This window comes from Ahaetulla prasina, chromosome 6 (assembly GCF_028640845.1).
Source record: "Ahaetulla prasina isolate Xishuangbanna chromosome 6, ASM2864084v1, whole genome shotgun sequence".
In the NCBI taxonomy this organism is placed as follows: domain Eukaryota; kingdom Metazoa; phylum Chordata; class Lepidosauria; order Squamata; family Colubridae; genus Ahaetulla; species Ahaetulla prasina.
In genome coordinates this window covers 54984518-54990517 of record NC_080544.1, presented here as the reverse complement: position 1 = coordinate 54990517, position 6000 = coordinate 54984518, and the positions used below count along the sequence as shown (strand labels likewise).

The 6000-nt window shown below is 40.7% G+C and overlaps 1 protein-coding gene across 7 annotated transcripts in view; it reads left to right on the top strand.

Annotated features, from left to right (window-relative positions):
• Positions 1–1534: 1534 nt before the first annotated feature.
• ADD3 (adducin 3) overlaps positions 1535–6000 on the top strand; it is a 105897-nt gene continuing 101431 nt past the window's right edge. For 4 of the 7 annotated variants that reach the window (XM_058187814.1, XM_058187813.1, XM_058187817.1 and 1 more), the window contains exon 1: positions 3402–3924. The gene's annotated coding sequence lies outside the window, so the exon portion shown is untranslated. Of the gene's footprint in view, positions 1654–3401; positions 3925–6000 lie in introns of those variants that run through there. The other 3 variants (XM_058187816.1, XM_058187818.1, XM_058187820.1) reach the window with 3 other exon arrangements.

The window sequence follows — 6000 nt, the reverse complement described above, 5'->3', positions numbered from 1 at the left end:
ATTGAGATGAATCCCTGCAAGACACAGTTTCTGTTTGTTTACTGGGGTTGTTTTAAGTGACCTAGTTTCATCTTTGATGGGGCAGCGTCATGGACATCCTGGACTCATAGCTATTTCTGAGATGGACCAATGGAGCGTCTTTGCCAAACTTTAGTTCAGTTATGGTGAACTTTTTCGGTACTGAGTGTCCAAACCAGAATGCGCGCACCAGAGCCCCGGAATCCTGAAGACCGGCTAGCCTGCATGCATGCGCGCACCGGAAACCAGAAGAGCGGCTGGCAATGGCGCGCGTGCCCACAGAGAGGGCTTTGCGTGTCACCTCTGGCACACGTGCCATAGGTTAGTCATTACGGCTCTAGTTGGGCACCAGTTATCATCCTAATAGAATGAGAGGTTCTTGCAACAACAACTCATGCCCCATACTTACCTGGACCACTTAGAACAAGGGTTTCTAAACTTTCTGCTTAGGGTAATTCTAATGTACATACTTCCACTAAAAATCCAAATATTAAAACAAACACCTCACTTAGAACTGTACTTTGGGAAGATGGATTTATTGTAACAATGCACAACTAAAAGGCTCTTCACATATTGGGTCTCTACAAGAGAAGTATATTTTGGGAATTTCTGACTTTGAAGTTTCACATAATCAAGAACACAGAAGCCTGGACAATCATCTGGCGTTTGAAAACATGGGCAAATGGCATCTGGCCTATGCACTGGCTTCCTATTAGCTTCCAAGTTCAGTTTAAAATGTTGCTTGTAACCTTTAAGGCCCCACATAATTTGGCACCAAGGTACTTGAAGTACCTTTTTTTACTTACCTCAATTAAGTAAAATTGACTCATCTCACCATATCCCAGGAAAAACCTGTTGTTGAGTCCCCGTTTCTACAAGATTAGGAGTTCAGTGATAGATTGCAGTTGATTATTAAGTAATGGAAATCTTGCAATGAGTGGGATGAAATAACTACTGTTTATTATTATTCTTTCTTTCTATATACAGTAGAATTCACGAATTATGTATTTGTACTGAAATGTGTGAAAACTACTTATATGTATTGGATATGTTGTGTCTTGAATAACTTGTAAAATAATAAAGGTGAAATACAAATAAATAAATATACATTTGATATTACAGTATTCCCTATGTACTGCCACATTTTAGAATAATGCACATTTAATTAGGATAACAATGACTCATGCAGACTTGAACAGTTTTTGAGGTACAGTTCTGGTAGAGTTCTAAACTATTAGAAAATCATTTTCCCTGAATGAAGTGAAACTTGTAATCTGAGTAGTCATGCATCAAATACAGTATCCTTGATTCACAATTTAATTAATTTCTTTTTAATTTTAATTTTATTATACCATTCTGCCCATATAGTACTTCTCAAAAGCCTTCTTGGACTGTATATGGAAGGAAACAGTGGGAATGACTCTATCAGTTTTAGCAAAAATGCCTTTTGCTTCTTCCAGCACGTAGGGGCAATATAGAGCCTCTCTAGGAAGCAACATACTTTCCTATCCTTTGGCTTTAGAACTGCTGCAGTCTCTCCCTCCCTCCTTCTCTCTCTCCACTCTCTGCAGCATTGTAAGATTTAACACTCCTACAAAAAGGAAAAGGCACCGTACAGGAAATCTGGGAAAGCTGGTAAGGAATTTCTATCAGTTTCTAAAATAAGAATGGGGAAAAAAGCAGGATTAGTTCGACAGGAATCATTATCTGCTGCATGCTTTTATGTAAAGGTTGCAGACTTGGATAATTATCTGATGGTAAGAGACACCTCCCCTTTCCCTGCCCTCAAGAGTGCTTTTGTAGAGTTAATTAATGCAAACTTTCATGCAAGGAGGAAGTAATTATAACTGTGTATTCCCTTTTAATGATAGAGAAGTATGCAACCTCTTCCTTTCCAGGGAGATTCAATCACGGCAAATAACAGATGATTTACTGCCATAATGAAGTTGGCAAAATCCCCACATTCTAAAACAGTAACACAAGTTCTGAATGTAAAAGCTTATGAAGATGATAAATTAATGTGACAGGGTTGAGGGAATGAGACTGCAACTGTGGAGATATTTTTCTAAAGGTTCACCTTAGTCATGGGGGGGAAAAACTTAGAATTAAAAAAAAATTACATATTGGAGAAGGAAAATACATGTATAAATAAACTGTACTCAAACGTGATGTGGGTGTGCCTGATTAGGTGAGTGGCAGCTTGAAAGAAATGGAAAGCATCTTAAGTGTATATGTACATGCTGAAAAACCTGGAAAATAGAAAAAAGCTCTTACGATATAGAGAACAATATTTACAATTATGTCACAAAACTATATTTACTTGTAAGTAATTCCCATTCAGATAAGCATAAATTATTATTAGATATTGTATATACTGGTCGCTAAAGTTGTATTGCAATGTGGAAATTACTGCTGAATAACATGATTTTAATTAGGTTCTACAGCATAGATGTAGTTTTTTTAAGGCTGCAGTTCTTTCCCCTGAATGCATGGAAGTAACCCTTACCATAGTATGATTTACTTTTGAGTAAACACCTTTGGTGTGGCTTGAATAGATGAAGCAGGTGATTGCAGATATGCGGATTGGCTAATTCAAGCGGAGCTTGATTCTGAAAGTAGGGACAAAAGTTAATACGAACTTAAACTGATTGATTTCCCAAGCCACATATTGAAGTTGTCCTTTTGAAGCCTATTTGTTTAAATTACTTAATGGATATGGAGATGGCTAAGATCATGCATAGTACTTGATAAAAAATGATTTTAATCCACATTTGGATAGTTTACTATCAAAGGAACGCAAAAACATTGGTAGTTATTGAACTAAAAGGGCACTGAGGCATGGCTGCTGAAAGAAAAAGGGAATCGGACAGATGCGGAGAGCTGCGTGGTGAATATTGAGAGTTCTTAAGATACTTACCGGGAGTAAACAGAAAAATCCCCATTTTATGGGTTCCTTTGCTTTGGAATGGGATTGTTTGGAGGCACGGTGCTCGCCTGCTAGACTGGGGCAGGATGGAGGCTGGCAAATTTCGGAGTGCAGGCTAGGCAGTGCAATGCCAAAAAGAGAAAAAGACCCAAACTGCATGTGTGAACCCGCCATTACTCTAGCCATTTTGTTATAGTCGGTATCGGAGCGGTGGAGCAAGAACATAGACCGCGAGGGCCACGTGAGCTTGAACGATCGAAAGTATAACGGCTGTTTTTTTTAACGCACGTTCCACCTCTGGAGGGTTAACGTTCGGCGCAGAGATGCCCAACCTGCGACAGCCACCCCGCCTTAAAGATGTGCGAACATATTTTCCCCGCCCCTGGTCGATGTAGCTGAAGCCCAGAGAGTATCTGGCGAAAGAGGGCGTGGAACTTGGCTCCACATCCTGGCGAAATGAGCGAATGAGGGACGCGGCGGGGAAAAGCAAGACGTTCCGCTGGCCGGCGCGCCCCAAGAGGACCACCCTCCGGTTCGCTGGTCTCGGAGTCTCCGCCTTCAGGCGTCGTCCGCGGCTGCGGGGAGATAAGAAGCCGCCGCTTGGGGCCGATTCCCTCCTCCGGCTGCGGAGCGGGAGAATGTCTTGAAGCCCCAAACCTTTCATCTCCTTGGAGGGCCGCCTCCCTCCTCAGCCCGCCCCGCTCTCCCGCCCGCCCTTCTATAGAGCCGAGTTTGCAAAGAGGACCCCAGGCCGGGAACCGGTGTGGGCGGAAGGGGCGCTGCCATTCAGAACAGCCCGCGAGCCCCTTCCTGCCAGCCACTGAGCGGCCCACTCCGCCCCCTCGTGGCTTTGACCAGGCCCGGCCCTCCCTCCCTTCGTAGGAGGTGCTGCTCCCCGGCGAACCAGCCAGAGCGGCAGAGGCAGCAAGAGGGAAACACGAAGCAGCCTCTGCACCCCTTTCGGCGGAGGGAAAAGATAGGTGAGGCCTTCGGAGCAGGAGAGGGCGGGGTGTGTGTGTGTGTTTAGTTTGGGTTCTGCTGCCATAGTTCTCGCCAGTAACCGCGAATGAGAGTTTGAACGTGACGGTACTGTTGCTGGTGTTTTTTGGTTTTTTTTTGCACTGCGTTTTGTTTGTGGTTTTTGGAGGGAAAGGTATCTTTAGGGTGGGACAGATTCTCGGAAAGCATCGGAAGGGCTTTGACCAAAAAAATAAGACATGAGGAAGGATAGCAGATAATGCAAAAGGCAGAGAGAGTCGGGAATACTAAAACGAATGCAGGAGTTTCCATGGCAAAGAGTAGGAGCTGCTGGGAGGCTTATTTGCAAATAGAAGGAGCCGAATATACGCGGAACTGGCTGAATATTTCTTCCTGAGATAAATTCGTGTTTTTAAAGGATGGGAGACAAAAGTTCATAAACCATCGGCAGAATAAGAACCAGTGGCTTAACTAACTATGAAGTCACCTTCGCTTGGGTTTTGCTACGAAGTTTGTCACAGTTTTTAAGATGGTGTGACTAGTAGACTCTTCTGATTCATGATAATTCTTAATATTGTTTTGCAGAGCTTGGGAGAGTTCAATTTTAGGTCGTTTCTATTCAGTAATTATGTGAAAGAACATGCAGAGCTTTTAAGATCTGGGTTGCTATTTAGATTTGGGGATATTGCTACTGCTGCTTTGATCACTGTAATTTAGGCTTTATGTGCTAATTACACTTGAAGTCACCTTCATAAAGTCTTTATTTTGTAACTGGGCTACAATGTTTCATTTAGTCGATGCCAGTGTAGCCAATATAAATTAGTGTTGTGTCTTATAAATAAGTACGGTAGCATTGGATTATTCACTGTTGCCCATATGCTCTAAAGAACCCAGTGCCTTTATGTTTACCTGTGAGGTGGATTTTTTTCTACCTTTCCTGTTGATATTCTTTTGTCCTGCTGCAGGAAACTGGAATACAGTGGCAATTGATGCTTCTTATTTGTGCATAATGCACTGTTTACGTCCTTTTAGGTTCTGTCCTGCACTTTTGTTTTTGAAATGTACTCTTAAATAATGGAAAAGAGGATGCTTGGTAATGTTCATGCTTCATTTCTGTGGAATATATAATTGGCCAACATAGTCTTCACATACATAGGTGAGGTGCTGAAGCCCTTTTTAGAAAAGCAAAGATAGATGCACTAATTGCCAAGTGAAAGCTAGCACATTTTTGTAGCAATCATTTGTAGCCTTGTTCCCCCCCCCCTTTCCTTGAAAGTAGGCCCTGTTGTATCTAATGGAGCATTCACACAAACGTAGCATTCTGTACAACAGATCTATCAGTACCTTTTAACATATTGTACAGTACTGTATTTGCTAACATCTTACATTGGGTGAAATTTCATAAGAGGCTGCCTTTTGTGACTTTTCAAAAATATTCAGCTTTTTATATATGCCAGAGCTTGTAAGGATTGTATTTTAATAAAGTGTTTGGTTTTTTTTGCGAGAAAGGGTACCTGGTTTTTATTTATTCCTTGCCCCCTTAAAAGGTATTTCTCAGTATTACGGAGATAAGAGGTAAGATATGATAGATAAAATAACCTGTTGTCATTTTTTTATTGTAAGTACACTGGGACACATTAAAAATAAAATTCTGTTGCCTGCTCCCAAAAGAAAATTCTGGAATATAGTGTAATATTGCATACAGAATTGAAAATAAATATAGGGACTTAAATTACATGATAAAAGAGCATTTTATTCTGCAAAACTAACACCAAATAAAGCTGATTCCTACGTTTTGTTGAGGATTTTAATTAAAAATCACTGTTTCAAAGAACCAAAACTCCTTAGTTTCTTTTCTTTGTTATTTAACAGTTACACTAGTTAAAGCTACAGACTTATGCAATACTTTTCATATACTTCATCTTGTGAAGTATTTGAAATATTACTTTTCTGCAACCCTAGGCAAAAACAAAAAGTTTAATCATTATTAAATTGAGAATGAGAAAGTATCAAGTAGCCGTATCATTTTTCAACATTATAAAAACATTGTCAAATAATGTAGCTTAGTTTACCAAATT